The sequence below is a fragment of the Oryctolagus cuniculus genome, chromosome 9 (genome assembly GCF_051225735.1).
Source record: "Oryctolagus cuniculus isolate XC-2025 breed Fujian yellow rabbit chromosome 9, ASM5122573v1, whole genome shotgun sequence".
Lineage (NCBI taxonomy): Eukaryota > Metazoa > Chordata > Mammalia > Lagomorpha > Leporidae > Oryctolagus > Oryctolagus cuniculus.
The window spans coordinates 60,026,892-60,046,863 of NC_142875.1; the positions used below are offsets into that span (position 1 = coordinate 60,026,892).

Consider the following 19,972-nt stretch of genomic DNA (forward strand, 5'->3'; position numbering starts at 1 on the left):
CTCTTTTTCCCCCATTACATTTGCTTTCTTCTTTGTCCCAGTCCTTTCCTAAGGTAGACAGGAATATAAACCTCAAGAGCTTAAAGAACTGTGTCATCACCTTTCTCTACCAGTCAATGCCTTCAGCACTAAGTAAACTAACAGTATTTGTCCACATCTTCCCCTCCATGGAAAATTCTCCTAACCAATTTTTCAGGAGCCCTGGGTAAACATTAGTTGGCATTATCAACAACAAAAATCAGAGCAATTCGGCGAAAACTTCCTGAAAGGTTAGAGCACTTTAAAAAAGGAAACTGCAGAAAACTTCAGTTCCAGTGCTCAAAACAGCAGCATTTTTCTCAACTATATCCTTCTCCATTCACCAATGTGTTTCTTACTTCCCACAGAATATCTGATTATAACAATAGACCATATGCTCCTATTGTAGTTGAAAGATACAGAAAAGACTTAGATCTACATGATATTACAAAGGAAAAAAATAGTTGTTTAAGTAAATGCGCTCTGGTATGCCAGCTTTAGTGCTATTTTTAAAGCATAAAGTTGTGGCTTAGAACAGTCAGGTCAGGCCAATGTATTGGGCATATTCTGATTTTAAAAGGTATTAGTAATTGCCCAATGGGAAATGCAAGTCTGCAATCTAAGATGTAAAACATGAGGCGCTATCCTGAGGTAACTCCTCCTAACTCAAAGAACAGATATTTGCAGATTACGAAGCATCTCCTGCTGTGAGTCAGATCTCCACCAACAATAATCTATTTCCCTAGGCAGACAATGTCCTATACATGTATTTATTTCAAATACTCACAGAGGTGGGGATCATCCAGCCTAGGGCCATATAAAGCCTGTGAGATCATATGGCCTGGCCCTCCCAAGGAAACCACAGTTGGGACTCAAAATTCAATAAATCTATAGCAGGCTAATTTTTAAGTTGATAATTTCATATGATCTGTGAATGATAGACAAATGGCCCTTGGCCTGCTCTAGGGTATAAGCCTAGGGGTTTTGTTTTCTCTAGACTATACTCATGACCAAGAATAGTCCAAATTCAACAGTTCAAGGCAAGAATATCAGCAATGAAAAAAAAAAAAAAAGTTGAGTTTTTCCCCCACATACTCTTGAATCTTCTGAGATCACTTCCAGTATGCCCAAAGGAATGGACTTAAATCAGTCTGGCAAATTTTACTCATACTGCTCAGTCCTATGGTGAAAGGAGGGTCTACAAAGAGCTTGATATCTTAGCATCAAGGCTAGATCTCAAGAGTGGCTCAGTGGGTTAAGCCACTGTCTGCCATATGTGCACCAGTTCGAGTCCTAGCTGCTCTACTTCTGATCCAGCTCCCTGCTAAAGTACCTGGGAAAGCAGTGGAGAAAGGCCCAAATCCTTGGGCTCCTGCAGCCACATGAGAGACTTGGATGAAGCTCCTGGCTTCGACCTGGCCCAACCCTGGCCATGCAGCCATTTGGGGAGTGAACCAGTGGATAGAAGATCTCTCTCTTTCTCTGCCTCTGCAACCTCTCTCTGTAATTCTTTCAAATAAATTAAAAAAAAAAAAAAAAAAGAGTAGCTCACGGGATCTGGAATCATGGCACAGATAGCTAAACCACTGTCTGTGTCACTGGCACCCTGTATGAGCACAGGTTGGAGATCTGGCTGCTCTACTTCCAATCTAGCACCTTGCCAATGTGCCTAGAAAGGCATTGGAAGATAGTCCAAGTGCCTGGGCCCCTGCCACCTACATGCAAGACACAGATGGAGTTCCTGGCCATTGCAGTCATTTGGGGGTGAATCAGAAGATGGAAGAGATCTCTCTCTCTCTCTCTCTCTCTCTCTCTGTTATTCTGCCTTTCAAATAAAAAATAAATCTTAAAAAAAAGAGTATATTACAAATTTTCCAACATGAAAGCATAGAAACCCAAGCAAAGCATGAGTCAACACACCAACAGAAGAATTAATCAACTTCAAGCAAAAGCAAGAAACAATACCTCTATCAATACTCTTTTATCATGGAATCCTAAGATGCTCATGTGAACTGCTGATCCCTCACCCCCAGGTCTGTCCTTTACAGAAGAGAAGATGGAATAGAACCAGAGACCTGCTAGACCACTAGACTTATCCCACTGACAGACGCAGGCTTTGGCTAAGTAACCCACAAAAGGAGGAAAAAATGCATTCTGGGCCGTCTCGTGTTCCTCTGAAAATAGGTATGGCTCCACATCATAAAGCTGCCAGACCATCAGGCAAGATTTACTATTTATTCAGGAGACATGGAGACCCAGAATAACAGAGGTCTGGGGTTAAACAGCATGAACAAGAAACTGTGTGAGCAGCTCTGGCTACTTCCCCCTGCCTCCCTCCACCTCACTTCTGTGAGCCTAGGAGGCATGGAGTGGTTTTTCAGACCTCTAAATTTTTTTAAGAAAAATAAAAGAACCAAAGCATTTTTTTAATCCTTCATGCTCAATAAAGACTGTACAGACATAAAATCCTTCATTTAAATACCTGCAGTTTTAATATAAAATGTACTATACAGGAAAAAGATTTTATTGCCATTAAATGCTTGCTGCAATCCGAAGAAATTGACCTTGATTCTAAATCTTCTGCCTTTTTCCCCCTTTATTATCCCCACTGTTATTTACTGAACACACTTTCATTATTTCTCTTCCTTTTTGGAGAAATAATGATTTTTCTCTAGAAGCTTAGAAAATGTGCATTGTTTTCTCAAGACAATCCAACAGACTGTTTCACAAAGAAATGCTAATACAAGAATAACTTCTACTCTGGAGACCAAAGAAACTCAATCTTAGAAAATAATAATGGAAGCTGGCTTCCTCTGGTCCTGCAAACCCAATTGTAGGGGGATGGGGGGGGTAGGGATGCAGGAAGGAAATTCAGAAAGCAAGTAGTAAGGCAAAAGGAAGGTCAACATAAGGAGATATATAAAATCTCCCTTCTGGAAGTTATAAATAGGAAATCCTTAGGGAAAAAAGAGGCAAAATTTATTCTGCTAAAAATCATCATTAATAGGTACAAAAACAAGAAATTAACCATGACATTCCCAAAGTGATGCATGCTGCATCAGTTAAGGTCCCAAAATGTAGCAAATAACACATTCAAATTAGGCAATCCAATTGTCTTTACAAAGAGGCTAATTTACCAAAGTGTGGACAGAGTTTAGGGAAATTTCAAAGGACACTGTACTATCTAGGGGCTAGCAACCAAAGGGAGCTACTAACAGCCCTAAGCCTAACCAGCCAAGGAGAGGGAGCAGTGAGTAAAACCCAGAGAATTACATGGAGAGGGCCACCTGGAAACAACTGTGATATTCAATTTAAAAAAAAAACAACAGAGAACTAAGGAAATAAATACCCAGTCTCACTTCCCACCCACCCACCTGCTTTCTAGAGCCCCACTGTTGTCACAGCAGCTCAACCCAACAGTGAGCTACAAAACAAGGGCCCCTGTTAAAGTTGTCTCCGTAGGTCACTCTGCCAGAGTGCAAAGCACAGTGAAGGATGGAGAGTGGATCTGGGAAGATAAGCAAAAGACACCCAGCACATAAGGACCAAAGAGTACAAACAGAAAAAAATGTAAAAACCCAATTAAACCAATCATTCAGAACATCACAGTAAGAATAGTAAATGTGCATAGACCTATGATGTCAGACAGATCTTGATTGAAACAAAACTCAGTTCTGTCAATAACTGTGATATTGGCAATCTTCACATTGAGACTCAATTTCTTCCCCTGTAAAGCAGAGAATACCTACATACCTATTTACGAATCACCTCTAAAACAGAGCCAAGCATTTACCAGAATCTCAATATTGGTCCTCCCTGTCCTCCTTACTTGTAGCCATTCCATTACACAGATGCTCTTAACTAAACTGACCTTACAAAGAACAAAGAGGAGGAGAATCCAGTCAGCGTCTTGCTAGGTGTACACACAGCTTCACATCACATCAGAAGCATGAAGGCCTCTTCCCACCACTGCTCTCTATGATTTTGCCCAGCATCCTGTTGGCAACAAAATGAGCCCGAGCGGCCAGACTCAAAGCTCTTGAGAGATCCTGTCTTGTATGAGGTGTTGTCCAACAATGCTGATGGGCAGCTGTGCTGGTTATGGTGGAACTGTTTCTGGACATGGCATGTGCTCAGGGTCTTCTTTGTCCTTTATCTCCCTTTAGTCACCTTGAATTAGAAGTGAGTGAGCACTGTAAAGGTTGCCCGCAAAATCCTTCTAAGAACCTAGTGGCAGGCATATTTTTCTTAAGAACAATGCTTGTTTGTTTCCTTTTGTCTTCTGAGACACTCTACATCTCATTCCTCAGGGCCATTCCCCCAGCACAAAGTTCACTACCACACTCGAGCTTTCATGAGACATGAGGAAAGAAACTTTACAGTTCTTCTGCACTAAAATGTAATAACTTTCTCCACACAGCTGCACAAAGGATTTCTCTGGGAACAAGGGACCAAGTTTCACAGTTGCATAAATATAAACTAAAGCAGAAATCCATCTTTGAGTCTGCAGGCACACAGTCAACATTCCCATTTTTCAAGAGTCTCAAGGTCATTCTTCACTATGTGTTCTTTCGGCTCGGCTTTAAAGTTAAGCTACTTTAATAATTCATGACATCATACCCATTAAAATATGAGTATTTTCTACCAAAGGAAACAGCCTTTTTTTTTCTCCTTTCACGGTGGAAGAGGCCCAGACGAGCCCCTGCATAAGAAAGCAGCGACATTCTGCAACAACAACTGATGAAGTTTCAGAGCGAGGCCTGCAGTTGTGTCTGCCACCACACACTACCAGTTTTATCTTGAAAAGCCAGCTCCATATGCCAGAGGAGACAGGTTAAGCCTCTTAAATGTTCCTGACAACAATAAGCTTTCATTTGTAAAAAGTAAACATCTGCCTCAAGGGGAAATAATCCACAAAACAATGGGGATGGTGATTTGCTTGTTTGATTTATTGTGACTGCAGAGGGGCTGGGGAGTTTCACACATCGATGATATGTCAAAATACGTGGCCATTTCCTAAACGTATTTTTTTAAATATTGTAAAACTGCATTTAAAGACTTTAAAGAGGAGCCCTGCATGCTCTAGATACTTAGAGAGAAGCCGATGATCTCAAAGATTAGGAAAGAGAGGATCAGAATTCAGGCACCAGCGCTTTCACTGCTCCTTATATATCTTGGGCAAACTATTTAACTTCCCTGGGCCATATTTTCCACATCTGTAAATGAGGGTAAATGAAATCTATTCCACTAAGTGACAGAGTTATTACGAGGCACTGATGATTTACGACTTTCGAAGTCCTTTGTAAACTGTACAGCAAAACAAATGTTAAGGTGGGGGTTGGGACGAGAATTAAACAGACAAAAAAGACATTTTGCTCTACACTTTTAGAACTCAATAGGAAAAAAAAAAAAAAAAAAAGAACTCAATAGGCAGAAGATTTATAAGCTAGGTGGAAAAAGGAATTTCCTCTTACTTACAGATCTCCCTTGGACGTGGCTACAGCCCCAAGCTTATCTTTCGATGGCCGTGCGTGGAGGTGACAATGATCACATGACTGTGGTCTGGTAAAACTGGGCACCATCATGATTATTGCCTGGCATAGAAGAAAGACTCATCACCATCATCATGATCATCATCATCATCATTCCTTATGGTTTGAAATTCCTTTTGAACATTTTTAAATTTGATGCTCATAATAGCTGTAAGTAGATATTCTTAGCATTATTTAAAAATGAGAAAACTGATATTCAAAGAGGCCCTAGATTATGTAGAGGTAGCAAAGACAGTATTAAAACTCAAACCAAAGAAAGAACAAATAGTAATGACTGTCCATTCCTTCCTCATACCCTACTGGTCCCTTTGCAAACCTTTAGTGTGACACCTGTCACTTTCCCTCTTAGCTGCTTGTTTTTCTTCCCCTATCAGGCTCTAAATTCTTGAAAAAGGACCTTTCTCTTGATCACCTCTGATGCCCAATCACCCCTGATCCTCCCACATGGGAGCACCTTAAAAGGATTTATTGAATGAATGGGGAAAGAAAGCAAACAGTAGATAAGGAAAAGGGTGGCATTTTTGTTCTTTTGTTTATTTTTTCTTGTAGAAAAGTCTCTCTACTTCCCCTGGAATTCCTTAGGCTGTGGGAACAGGCACCTCTCTTGGGCTCAATTACAGAATCCATAGTTAGTTGGAAGGAAGCTGGTGAGTGCAAGATTCAGGGAAGCCCCAGGCATGTACAGCTGGTGGCGAGGCGGTGTGAAAAGGGGCAGAGCAACAGAAGGCCTCCAGGAGCTGTCCCAGGCCCGCTCTGGGAGAGGTCTGCAGAGGTCTGATGACACCTGCCTGGTGTAGTCGGGTCTTGCATCACACATGGCTTTCTGAGCCTGTGTAAGCCCTGAATGCAGAGCTGTCTCTATGAGCAGCATGGACGCTACCACTTCAGTCCAGCCAGTCCTGTATGACGTGCATCCTCAAGCAGATAATCAAATACATCTGCACTGAAGGACACCTCTCAAGGAACAGAGCGAGCCAGACTAAGCAAACCATTGTCTTAAAAAATATTTTGCATAAAAGCTTGCTTTACAAGTTTAACAAACTGCCACTAGCTTCTACCTTTTCTCCTACCTTAAACAGGGCACTCCTCAACCCTACCAACACTCTTTCCCAGATTGACAACCCTGGTCTTTTTTTTTCTTTTTTTGGTTTTATATTGAAGATATCAAATATATGCAAAGGGGAAGAAATAGTGTAATACACACTCAAGTACTCATCATCTAGCTTTAACAATGGTCAGTCTTGTATTACCCAAACTCCACTGTCTTCTCCACCCTCATGTCTACATTGGATTATTTTGAATTGAATCCCAGACATTATATCATTTTATCCATAAATATTTCAGTATGTATAGCCAAAGATAAGGGCTCTCTTCTAAAGCACATCTGTCATCATTTTTACCTTCTTTATCCTTCACATCCAATTTATCAATAACACAATAGTTCTTTTTCCTTCATGATATCTCCCATTTGTTTGCACATCTGCCCACCTCATCCTGATCTTAGTTCTAAGCTGAGGACACTGAAGTTACCTCCTACTCAGTGTCCTGCCTCCAGGCTTTCCCCCACGTGCTTCTCCTGTATGTTAGGCAGCCTTTGCCATCGTCCATCAACACCGAATCACTGCCCCTTCCTCAAGAGCCCTCGATGGAGACTTCTGTTTCCAATAACTGAAACTAGATCTAAGCTCCCACCAAAGCAAATGAATGTTGGACAGAACAGAGAAGGTAACTGTGAGCACAAATAGCACACAAAGTCACAAAACTGGTTTCTTGAGAGAAGGGAACTTGACAAATTGAGCCCCGCTCTACTACACCAGAAGATGATTTCCCACTGTGTGGCAGTCAGCGGGAGTCCAAGCACAACACAGCAATACCCTGTGCTGAGTGGACAGAGATGACAGGGGCAGGTGAAGCCAATGGAATCTAGAAGACAGGGCACGGAAGTTGAGGAACCCCATAGCACGGAGCCAAGGACTTAACTATATATCTAAAGGGAGAGTTCAGACAAGGCTTATCAGAATGTGGCTATTACAAAGTTTAAAGTAGACTAGAGACACTGAGGCTGAGCAATGATGAGGCATGCTGGAATTCCAACTCAGCCAGAGGAGAAAGAGCTTAATGACACCTGTTCACAGCCCAAATATCCGCTGAAGCACCAGAAACGACACTACTCGGGAGTGAGAATTACATCCCAGAGTAAGACTTACAACAACCCTATCCTTTCAAAATTTAAAACCACGTTTTCACAAGATTGAAATGTCAGAAAACACATACACACAGAGTGGAGATTGAGTCTTACAAGTTAAAAGGGCATTGAAAACACCTTTTGATTTCATACATACTCCCTAAGAAAGCAGAAAACCAAGCTGACATAAATTCAATGTGATCTGCCAGTAATCTCACTACCTACTAAAACAAAAATGAACAGAAGAATATCACAAAATCCAATCTCTATACTGATTCACCCATAACATTCAGTCTATAATCAAAACTTACCAGACACACATTAAAAAAGTAAAATGTAATAATAGTCAAGAGAGGGGCCTGCACTGTGGTTTAGTAGGCTAAGCTTCAGCCTGCAGGACTAGCATCCCATATGGGCACCGGTTCGTGTCATGGCTGCTCCTCTTCCAATCCAGCTCTCTGCTATGGCCTGGGAAAGCAATAGAAAGTGGCCCAAGTGCTTGAGCCCCTGCACCCACATGGGAGACCCAGAAGAAGCTTCTGGCTCCTGGCCCAGCTCCAACCATTGTGACCATTTGGGGAGTAAACCAGCAGATGGAAGACCTTTGTCTCTCCCTGTCTCTGTCTGTAACTCAACCTCTCAAATAAATAAATAGATTTTTTAAAAAAATAATAGTCAAGGGGCCTGCACTGTGGCGCAGCAGGTTAACACCTGGCCTGAAGCGCCAGCATCCCCTGTGGGCACCAGTTCAAGTCCCAGCTGCTATACTTCTGATTCAGCTCTCTGTTATGGCCTGGGAAAGCAGTGGAGAATGGCCCAAGTCCTTGGGCTCCTGCACTTGCCTGGGAGACCCAGAGGAAGCTCCTGGCTCCTAACTTCAGATCAGCACAGCTCTGGCCACTGTGGACAATTGGGGAGTGAACCATCGGGGTGGAAGACCTCTCTCTCTCTCTCTCTCTCTCTCTGCCTCTCCTCTCTCTGTGTAACTCTTTCAAATAAATAATAAATAAATCTTTTAAAAAAATAATAGTCAAGATAAAATACAGCTAGTAGAAATCAGCCTGAAAGTATTCTATATATACAATTTACTGAATAAGTTGCTAATGTCTATTCAAAAATTAAAGAAAGAAATATTTAAATCACTAAATAAAATTTTTAATTATCTAAATTTTTAATAAGAAATGACACAATGAAAATGCCATCTTAATGAATGAAAATACACTTTCAGCAGAGAAAACAGAAACTATTAAAAATGGGAAAAGTACAGTAACTGAGATGAAAAGTTCACTATATGAGCTTTCAGAAAATTGAAGATGGAAGAAGAAAAATTCAGTGAACTTGGAGATAAATCAATACAAATTATCAAACCTAAAAAAAAGGAGAAAAAGAGATTGAATAAAAATGAACATAGCCTCAAAGACCTGAGGACAATATCAAACAATCTAACATGTATAATTGGAGTTCCATAAAGAAAAAATGATGATGATGAGTCAGGAAAATTACTTGGGGAAATGTCAGAATCTCAGCTGAGCTAGGAGACAGAGTGGGGGCTGCCAGGTTCTAGAGCAGTCAGTTAAAGCAAAAAGCCAAAAATGAAAGAGTTAGGGTGGGCATTACGGCATAGCAGGTTAAGCTGCCACCTGCAACTGGCATCCCACATGGCTACTGATCTGAGTCTCAGTCGCTCCACTTCAAATACAGCTGATTGCCAGAGAAAGCAACAGAAGATGGCCAAGTGCATAGGCCCCTGCCACCCACATGGGAGACCCAGATGAAGTACCAGGTTCCTGGCTCCAGCCTGGCTCAGTCCCAGAAGTTACAGGTATTTTGGAAATGAACCAACAAATAGAAGATCTCTTTCTGTCTCTTCTGTGTGTGTAACTCTGCCTATTAAAAAAGTAAGGTTTTTTTTTGTTTTTTTTTTTGTTTTTTTTTTTTTTGTTTTTTTTTAATGAACTGTGATGGAATCAGCAAGAGGCTAAAACAGAAGAAAACACCTACCCCTCTATGTCATTATTTCCAGTGGAAGTACACAGGGTTTGAGGTGGGCCAGATCATCCAGCTGTTGACAGAAGCCAGAATAAAAGGTTCCAGCAACGTTATGGATCTCAAAGGTCAGAGGGGAGTTGGAAGGGAAAGGGATGGGCTAGGAGAAATTTCTACGTACTAATTCAATGGGAAAAAAGTGTCTTCAAGGTCTCTCCCTCCTCTCTCATAATAAGGAGGCCTCAGCAGAGGTGTCTGGAGAAGACTTCTCTCCGCACAGACCTCAGATAGAGACTAAGGAATGAAGGCACCAAAGCAGTCAATGCAAATATACAAAGAGGGGGCTCCTTGATTGTAGCTCACCTTGAGACAGTGACGCACTGACTGTGTGCCAAGTCAGGTGTAGGGGCCCAGGTATCCCCCATGACACCCGTCAGGTAAAGCTTTTGTCACTGTCTGCAGTCAAACTTGAAAACTCACACGTAGGTTTTTAACCAGGAGCCAGATTCCTCAGAAAAAACATCTACCAATTTCCCACATATGATGAAAAATTCCAGTTTATAGATCCAGAAGTTCAGTGAATCTCAAGCAGTATAGATACAAAAAATACCACAGGGATACTTCATTGTCAAACTGCTGAAAACTAACAGTAAAATGAAAGTTTGGAAAGTCCCAGAGGGAAAAAGCCAAACACACAGGGGAATGATAATACAAATGATGGTCAAGTTACCATCACGAAAAAGGAAGAAGAAAAATAAGGAAATGGAGGGAGAAGACAAGGAAGACCAGAAGTCAACAGAATGACACTTTTTAAATCCTGAAAAGAAAAAATCAACCGAGAATTCCATATCTAGCAAAAACATTCTTTAAAAACAAGAGTAAAAAAAGACATTTCCAGATAAGAGCAAGTGAGATGCTGTGGCCAGCAGACCTGCACTGAAAGGAGTATCAGAGGACGTTGTTCAGGCTCCAGAAATGACAGCAGATGAAGCCAGAAAGCATGAAGATCAGCGGAACCAGTACACTGGTAGGGAGACATAAAATATGAGGGTTTTTCCCTCTCACAAATTCCTGAAAATAAAATTGTTTAAAGTACAAATAGTAAGACTGGAAGGTGGAAATTACAATTGATGGAGGTGTAAAAGATATGACAAAATAGAAGTTTGGGAGAAAGGAGATGTGCAGACTTCTGTGAGATTTTTAAAGTTGGGGAGCCAGCGTTGATGGTACAGCAGGCTAAGCCACCACATGCGACGCCAGTGTCCCCTATCAGAGCACCCATTTGAATCCTGGCTGCTCTGCTTCCAATCCAGCTTGCTGCTAATATGCTTAAGTAGGCAATGATGGTCGGTGCCGCGGCTCAATAAGCTAATCCTCCGCCTGCGGCACCAGCACACCGGGTTCTAGTCCCGGTTGGGGCGCCGGATTCTGTCCCGGTTGCCCCTCTTCCAGGCCAGCTCTCTGCTGTGGCCAGGGAGTGCAGTGGAGGATGGCCCAGGTGCTTGGGCCCTGCACCCCATGGGAGGCCAGGAGAAGCACCTGGCTCCTGCCATCGGATCAGCGCGGTGTGCCGCGGCGGCCATTGGAGGGTGAACCAACGGCAAAGGAAGGCCTGTCTCTCTGTCTCTCTCTCTCACTGTCCACTCTGCCTGTCAAAAAAAAGAAGAAGAAGGCAATGATGACCCAAGTGCTTCTGTCCCTGCCACCCAAATAGGGGACCCAGATGGAGTTCCTGGCTCCTGGCTTCAGTCCCAGCCATTGCGGCCATTTGGGGAGTGAACTAACAGATGGAAGATCTCTCTGACTCTCCCTCCCTCAATGTCATTCTGCCTTTCAGATAAATAAATAAATATTTAAAAGAAAGAAAAAGACTATGAAATTCGGGAAGTGAGAAGTAGGAAGTATGCATTTTCAAGGTTGAAGCAGGAAGTGAGAAGTAGAAGGTGGAAAGCAGGAAACAGACTATATTGACTGTGATGCCTGATAATTACAAGATTGTGAAAAACCCAAAGTGTGACTCTTCTCTGGGATGTTTCATTTTTTATTAACAATTCCTAAAAAGACTTGAGACCCAAAAGAGTGACTGTCTCATATGAAATGATAGGCTATGGAGTCTGAATTTCACTGCCACCTCAGTAAGTCATCTAGTACAGATGCCTGCTTCTTATGCTGACATGTGTGCGCACACCTGATTCCACCTTGCAATCTGCTACAGTCTTCAATTTAGCAGAACATCCTTTTCTCTCTAGTGTCTAAGATATAGAGAAATGGCTTTTTAATTTTCTGCTCCCTGTGGTCATATATGCTATGGCACGGTGTGTCTTGAATTATGTTTCACTATGTGTTAAAGGGATGTATATTGTATGCTATGTTATCTCTTTATCTATTAGAAATTATTATACCAACTACCATCATCCCTCAACATGCAGGGAGGATTGATTACAGGACACAGCTCTGCCCCACCTCCAGCCATCAGATACCAAAATCCCCCACGCCCAAGTCCCTTATATAATATGGCATAATTTTGCATATAATCCACACACACTCCTGTATAGTTTAAATCATTTCTTCAGGACACATAATACCTAACTCGATGTAAATACTATGTAAATAGTTGTTATGCTGTATTGTTTAGGGAATTGTGATGAGAAAAAAGTCTGGAGGCAAGCTTTGACACAGCCATTAAGGGGCCCACATCCCATATCCACAGTGCCTGATTCCAGTCCCAGTTCCTATACGTCCAATCCAGCTCCCATTAATGCATACCCTGGCTCAAGTACTTGGGTCCCTACTACCCACATGGGAACCTGGATTGAATTCTGTGCTACTGGCTTCAGCCTGGCCCAGCCCTGGCTGTTGTGAGCATTCGGGGAGTGAACCAGCAGATGAAAATGAAAGATCTCTCTCTCTCTCTCTCTCTCTCTCTCTCTCTTCTCAAATCAAATATAAGTAAATATTTTTTAAATCTATACATTGTTTTAAAAAATTCTGTACAATTTTTTCAAATATTTTCTATCCACAATGTGTTGAACCTGCCCAGGTAGAACCCATAGCTGCTGAGGGTCTCCTACATTGTAATTATGGCATTTTCTATGATAGACTTGGGGGCAGCAGACCTATCATAGGAAGTGAGCAGAAAATGCAGTAGTCCCCAAAGCCAGCCCAGTGAAAAGGGACAGAAAAGATCTAAATCAAGCCTTAGTTAAGTTCAGGGTTATTGTGATTAGTAAGCATCAACTCAAGCCAGGGGGCAATAAAAAATTTGCAATGACCATGCATCTTCCAGTCAAATTTACTTCCTTTGTCTTCACATCAATCTCACCCATTCCCACTCTTTTCACACTGGTCCTTGATTATTTCCCAAGTTTCTTTTTTGTCATCCTCATAGGTCCCCAATTCATTTTTTCCAGGTTCCCTTTGAACTTTAACTTCAGCCTTTGGGGCCTGTCAAGCCCACATCTGTAACTTGAAGCTCTACACAGGAACCACCCATCCGACATGTATAAATCTACTATCATGAAAAAGAAAACAATTTAGGCTTCACTCATGCCATTGTATTTTCTATCCCTAAAGACTTTCTGATTTGGAGCTGGTGAATCCCAACAATAGTCTACCAATGCCTTGAGACACTTGTTCTGATGGGCTAGAGAGCTACAGCCACTTTATAACTAGCCTACCTGATGTTTCTGGTGTTTGAAATCCTCAGGGTCCCTGTTAAAATAATTTTTGATGGCCTGAACCTGTTACCACATTGGGCCTTTGCAAATCAGTCAGCAGAGCTGGCAGCTTACTATTCTCTCCTTTTTAAAGCTTCCTTCTGATAATGCTGCCTGAGCAGATCTTTTGCTTGAGGGCATTCTCTGAGCATTGATATGTCTGACAACAACATTTCCTCACCCTTCTCAGGTGTCTGGGTAGCTGGTTGGTCAGCTCTCCCATCTATCAGCTCCTCTGTCTACCACCACTTCCTGTCCCACCTCTGACTCATCCTCCTTCCAAGACAGACTGGAGTGCGGAGAAGGCAGGCAGGCGGGTGTCGTTTCCAATCTATGCTTCTGCTTATTCCTTTCTTTGCAGTGTGTGTACACCCACTCCTCATTCATTTTCTTTTGGTCAATAATCCCCTCAAATATTTGCAGAGTGTCTTCTGTGCCTGGGCACTAGGCAACAAAAATCATAATGCTTACAATCAAATATGGATAGGGGAAGAGGCAGACTTTAAACAGCCAATTATCAATTAACAAATTAATTTCAAATGAGAGAAGTGCTAGATGAGGATGATGCTAAGAGAGCATGCAGGTGAGGGCCAACCCCAGTTCAGAGTAGCTGGGAGAGTTTCCATGAGCTGAGTAGAAATTAAGGATCAAACTGGTTATAGAAAGAGAAACAGATGAAGTTAGAGGGGTCAGACCAGGAGGTAGAAAACAATGTGGGGGCTGGTGCTGTGCCTTAGCGGGTAAAGCCACTGCCTGTGGCACTGGCATCCCATATGGGCACCGGTTCAAGTCCTGGCTGCTACACTTCTGATCCAGCTCTCTGCTATGGCCTGGGAAAGCAGTAGAAGATGGCCCAAGTCCTTAAGCCCCTGCACCTGTGTGGGAGACCCAGAAGAAGCTCCTGGCTTTGGTCATTGCGGCAATATGGGGAATGAACCAGCAGATGGAAGAATTCTCTTTCTGTCTCTGCAAATCTGCCTTTCAAAGAAATAAATAAATCTTAAAAAAAAAAAAAAAAAAGCAACATGACCTTTGGAGACCCTGATATATGACTCTCTGGTGGCTACAGTGCTGGGAGCCAAAGAAGGGCTCCAAAAGGTGAATGAGGTTGTGCAGGCAGGGGTCAATTTCCCCAAGACCTAGCAGGCCATATTAAAGAGTGGAGGCCCTATCTGAAGAGTAACAAAACCTGAAAGATTCTTAGTCATCCATATCATCAATGTCAAAGTCAGCTCTCTAACCAAAGAAAACAAATTCATGCACATTGAGACACGGTCCAATTTCGAACGCCATCGACTAGAGGGAATTCTAAATCTTCCAGCAGCTGTGGCTCTGAAGCTTTGCTGTCCTCCCCAGGAATGATCCTGGCTATGTTATGGTAACTGAGACAGTACAGCTGACTGCAGGCCCGGCTATATGGGCTGATTCTGGTCCCACCTTGGCCAGGGATGAGGCTCTGCCTCCATGCCATCACCACCCCCTCAAGGGGTCTAAGTTCTCTGCCTTGCCATCTACTGGCACCTGCAAATATGCTGGTGGTGTTTATAAATGAGAGGGGCAGGTGGGGCATTGCACAGAGTCCCATTGCACAAATGAGCATAGCTAAAACATGAGTGTTTTTTGGGCAACAAGCTGCAGCTGACAGCGGGGTGGGGGGTGCTCTCCGGTACTAGTCAGCTTCAGGCTGCTCAGCTTCCATGCAGGAATAGGACCATCCTTTCTGCTTAGGCCGAGAGGCATAGATTCCTCAGTCTCACTTGCAGTAGCCCCATGTCCCTCTCTTCTCTCTAGCCTGTAGATACCTACTACTAGACTCTTCAGATTCACTCTCTTTCCTCCTCCAGCAGCCTTTGGAACCAGGAAGTCTGTCCATGTGGACCTCATAAGTGAACTCTCTTGCCCTTCCATTCCCACATGAAGTCAGTGCATGGGGTACCACAAGGAGAGCAGAGGGAGAGAGGGGAATAAGTTGGGAGTGCTTAGACTTCAGCTATCTCCTATGAGTAGCAATGAGTCCCAGCTCCTACTAGGTGGGCCTCTCCATACCACTGTCCTCATGGCTTTGGAAACTGCTCCTCTCTTGTACATTCAGACATTGGAGTGACAGCAACTCCTGGTGTAGCTCACCCTGTGGACACTGCACTAGCTCTTCTTGCCCTACCTTACTCCACACAAACCTTTGTAAATAGTGCCTTCATTAAGCTCCACAAGGCACCTAAGTTAACAGTCTCAAGTTTTTCCTAGACACTGACTCACACAGTGTCATGTGTCACCAGAGCTTGGTGCTGTGTTCTAGTCCTGTGCCAATGATTACTTGTCGTGGTTTCCGGCAGATTTTGATTCCAATTCTCTAGTGCTTGCCTTGTGTAGGCCGCTGAACAAGACAAGGGCATCTGCAAATGCAGAGAGTGGACGTCTAGCTGCACCCCTCCAGCCACACTTGTCCCTGACCATTCTTGGACCACACCAAGGCACAATCCATCTCCAGTTTTACTGTCCTTGTTCCCCCGTCTGTAGCACTCTTCACCTAAACACCTACGTGATACTCTCCCATAGCTTCAGAGCTCTTCCTCCAATGTTACCTTTCAATGATGTTCCCCCACCCCAGCATCTTCTACTCATCTTCCCTGCTTTATCTCCCTACCACTGTCACTTTCTTTTTTTTTTTTTTTTAAGATTTATTTATTTGAAAGTCAGAGTTACACAGAGAGAGAGGAGAGGCAGAGAAGAGAGAGAGAGGTCGTCCATCTGATGGTTCAATCCCCAATTAGCTGCAATGGACGGAGCTGCGCCGATCCAGAGCCAGGAGCCAGGAGCTTCCTCCAGGTCTCCCACGCGGGTGCAGGGTCCCAGAGACTTGGGCCATCTTCTACTTCTTTCCCAGGCCATAGCAGAGAGCTGGATCGGAAGTGGAGCAGCCAGGACTCGAACCAGTGCCCATATGGGATGCCAGAGCTTCAGGCCAGGGCGTTAACTCACTGTGCCACACCGCCGGGATCTTCTTTTTTTTAACTATTTTTTTTAAGATTTATTTATTTACTCGAGAGGTGGAGTTACAGACAGAGGGAAAGAGAGAAAGGTCTTCCATCTGCTGGTTCACTCCTCCAGTGGCTACAATGTCCGGAGCTTAGCAAATCCAAAGCCAGGAGCTAGGAGCCAGGACCTTCTTCCAGGTTTCTTACACAGGTGCAGGGGCTCAAGCACTTGGGCCACCTTGCACTACTTTACCAGGCCATAGCAGAGAGCAGCTGGGATATGAGCTGGTGCCCATATGCGATGCCAGCTCGCAGGTGAAGGCTTAGCCCACTCACACGGCACTGACCCCTCCCACTGTCACTTTCTAACATCCTCCTCTTTAAGTTAGTTTATTGATATCTCTCTCTCTCTCTCCCTCTCCCTCTCTCACACACATGCCCTTGCATGAAAGCGCTATGAAATGGCCCACGAAGCCAGGGATTTTTGTCTATTTGCTCCCTATTATATCCCCAATAACCAAAACCAAATTTCACATGCTATTTGTTGAGCAAATGACATCCTGTTTAGAGAGAGAGCAGGGAAGTGGTTGCACTATTTTGGTTCCCAAGTCTTTCTGGGTGCAACCCAGACACTTACCCCAGTAATGGTCCACACCTCTTCCATGATGCTCTACAGAACAGAGAAGCTAAGTTCTGCTAGGAGGTTATCATGTCCAATCACACCAAGTGTGGCCGCATTTTAGCAGAGCTGGAGGGTCCTTCTTTCCTATCTTGTCTGTTTCAGGAGCTGAACTGTGCACTGGAAGAATAAAGTTTCTCTTCATCTGGGAGGATGACCCCTGATCCTGGAGTAAGATGTCCACTTTGAGCACACATAGCCCTTCACACTCCATTCATTCTCAAAGCTCCTACTACATGCTAGGCTTTGTGCCTGAAGCTGAGAAAGCAACGATGAATCAAATATGGTCCTTTCCCTCCAGGTGCTCTGACATACCTTGCTGGCCTTCCACAAGGTGAAAAGATGAAAGACATTCTCTTCTTCAGTACAGAGCCGACACACTAGATGTTGCCTCGGTGGGTTACATCACTAGACACAGAGAGAAACTTCCTATACCCAAGTGTGCCAGGCCTTGACCTGCATCTGCAGACTCCAAGAAACCAGAGACTCCAACATTTGAGACCCAGAGAGAGGACCCCAAACACTCAGTGAGTTCCCACCACATCCTGGGACCTTGAACAACCCAAACTCACTGAGGCAGGGGAAGAACCAAAATCATCCCACAAAACCCCAGCACCTGTAGAGTTCGTCCCAAAGATTTGTTGAGTAAAGGAATAAGAAAATATAAGCTAAAGGTAACAGCCGATTAAACTCATAGGTGGGTCCAATAACCAATGTATCTTACTTCACTCCTAACATTTGCGGCTTCAGCCCATTAGTCTTCAAGATATCCAATGGAAACTACCGGGCTGAAGGTCAGAGCCAAAAAAGGGGATTCCGTGTTAGGAGGACAAACTCAATAGTGAAGAGCAGAAACAGAACAAATCAGTAAATTTAGTTTAGGATTAGCTATTTGGACCCTCAGGTGTCAGCTAAACATTGATTATTCATTAGTTAATGCAATTGCACTCGACAAAAGGCACAGCTAGGGCCCTGGATGGTTTTAAATAGCAGAGTTGGCTATTGGTACCCTTTGGGCTAGATGTAGTTTCTCGGGAATAATGCCCAGACAAAGCTTTTTAGGATAGCTATCAAATTGGCCCAAATACATCATTCCTTCCACATGCATTCTATTAAACTTCAGTAGCTGCTTCCAAGGGGTTAGATTCCAAGAACCAGAATCAAGGATACAGGTTCCAGGAGGGCCGAGGGGTGAAAGGCAGGTCGACTGGAGGCTGCAAGCGCTGAATTAATTCTCAGAACACTGGGCCCATACGCCTACCCCCAGCTGGAGCTCTCCAGATAGACAGATGAGCACTCATATTCCACTTCCTCTCATAGTAGCACCAAACACCTGGTTATAAAGCAATTTATGGAAATGACGATTTTACAGGCAAAGCAGATGACTTCTACTTCTGCCACTTCTTAGGCATATGTAAAACTTACAAGGTGTCAAAACCGCAAACCCGCAGCTTTGCAACATGGTACCTACTCTCATCCAGTTCAGATTTCCAAAACGATGGTTGGCACAGTCTTCATGCAACTGATCCCAGCAAGCCTCTGTCAATCCCTCTGCAGATGCTTTTAGTTCTGAGTGTTTCCAGAAAGAACTACACACGTTGCTTTGAATAGTCTGCCAGCTGGTCTGAGCAAAGCAGGTGCAGATCTTTACTGATACCATATGTACCTGTGTACTTCCCCGCTTCCCCATTCCCCCGCTCTACCACAGTTTTGAGAAGGAATGGTGTTGGTTGTTTATTATTTGTTTGTTTTCCACAGTTTTCCCCAAGACTACTAGAGTCAAAGGCAGCGGATTTTAAACGCCTTCTCCATGAAATCATGTCCAAGTGGGGATCTGTCTAATTCAGAAAGAACAAGAAAGGACATTGGGAGAAGGGGAGAGGACGCTGGACTCCAGCTCACAGGACCTGTGGAAATGGTGGTGTCAAATTATCTCCACCATTGGCCAAGAAAGACACGGCTCTGATAACTTTGCGTGCTCCTCTGTGCCTTAGAGAAACCAAGACAAGAAACTGGGTGGAGCATTTCTTTGTGGACTTGCCATCCTCACTGTACTGCCGTTGCACTGGGCTTTCCCTCTTGGTGCAGGAATGAAAATAAAATCGGAAGTCCCCAGCTATCTTTGATAACAAGCCTAGAATAGAAACCAGAAGAATAAACAGCTCCTAGGCCTCACTCTCCGCTTTCAGGTAGAATCCTATTACATTTAGAAGTATCCTTTGAAATTCTGATTAGCCTGGAGCCTTTGAAAGCAGCCAGTCCTGCAGCGGCCCAGGAGAGCAAATCCTCTTGCTGTCTGACAGCTCCTCAGCCTTTCAACCCTGTACCCTTGGCAAGCCTCTGGTTAGCCTCCTGCCACCACAATCAGATGTTCTAGAACTCACTGAGCTACAGGACACTTCCTCCTCCCACCTTCCCACATCCCCTGCCAAAGGCATAGGGAGCTGGAGGCAGAGGGCAGAACTGCTCATGTTAAGAAAATAGTTCCATTAAGGGACGCTGGAGAATAGAAAGCACAAATATAAAGGCAGCCAGAGTAAATGACTTCATTTACACATGCATCCTGCAAGTGTTTGTTTATTTTTTCAACATTATTTCATTTTTTTTCTTTTTTTAACTTTTATTTAATGAATATAAATTTCCAAAGTACAGCTTATGGATTACAATGGCTTCCTCCCCATAACTTCCCTCCCACCCACAACCCTCCCCTTTCCCGCTCCCTCTCCCCTTCCATTCACATCAAGATTCATTTTCAATTCTCTTTATATACAGAAGATCAGCTTAGCATATATTAAGTAAAGATTTCAACAGTTTCCTGCAAGTGTTTATTGAGCATCTATCATGTGCCAGGTACTATGCTG

At 43.5% G+C, this 19,972-nt stretch overlaps 1 non-coding gene across 8 annotated transcripts in view; it reads right to left on the bottom strand.

Annotated features, from left to right (window-relative positions):
* The window catches only part of LOC100354781 (uncharacterized), a 60,742-nt gene that overhangs the window by 34,408 nt on the left and 6,362 nt on the right, over positions 1-19,972 (bottom strand). For 2 of the 8 annotated variants that reach the window (XR_016212886.1, XR_016212888.1), the window contains exon 2: positions 5,497-5,612. This is a non-coding gene — a transcript (uncharacterized LOC100354781). Of the gene's footprint in view, positions 1-3,512; positions 4,189-5,496; positions 5,613-17,069; positions 17,520-18,281; positions 18,445-18,582; positions 18,726-19,972 lie in introns of those variants that run through there. The other 6 variants (XR_016212885.1, XR_016212884.1, XR_016212883.1 and 3 more) reach the window with 6 other exon arrangements.